The sequence below is a fragment of the Apis dorsata genome, unplaced genomic scaffold (genome assembly GCF_000469605.1).
Source record: "Apis dorsata unplaced genomic scaffold, Apis dorsata 1.3 scaffold_174, whole genome shotgun sequence".
Lineage (NCBI taxonomy): Eukaryota > Metazoa > Arthropoda > Insecta > Hymenoptera > Apidae > Apis > Apis dorsata.
In genome coordinates this window covers 256,206-256,406 of record NW_006263462.1, presented here as the reverse complement: position 1 = coordinate 256,406, position 201 = coordinate 256,206, and the positions used below count along the sequence as shown (strand labels likewise).

The window sequence follows — 201 nt, the reverse complement described above, 5'->3', positions numbered from 1 at the left end:
CACGGCGAGCTAGCTGCCTTTCTTTTTCTCGATCGTTCTGTTCCGCTCGCCATTTCTTTCCCCTCCCTTCGCCCTTTTTTTCGTTCTCGTCCTCCTTCTCGGAACCTCGTCTTTACCTAAAAAACCATCGACCGATGTGTACGATCATTTTTTCGCCACGAAAAGGAGAGAATTATTATTCCTTTTCATTCCAAAGAACTG

At 45.8% G+C, this 201-nt stretch overlaps 1 protein-coding gene across 1 annotated transcript in view; it reads left to right on the top strand.

Moving 5' to 3' along the window:
* The window catches only part of LOC102677618 (neurogenic locus protein delta), a 57,265-nt gene that overhangs the window by 36,914 nt on the left and 20,150 nt on the right, over positions 1 to 201 (top strand). The window lies entirely within an intron of this gene.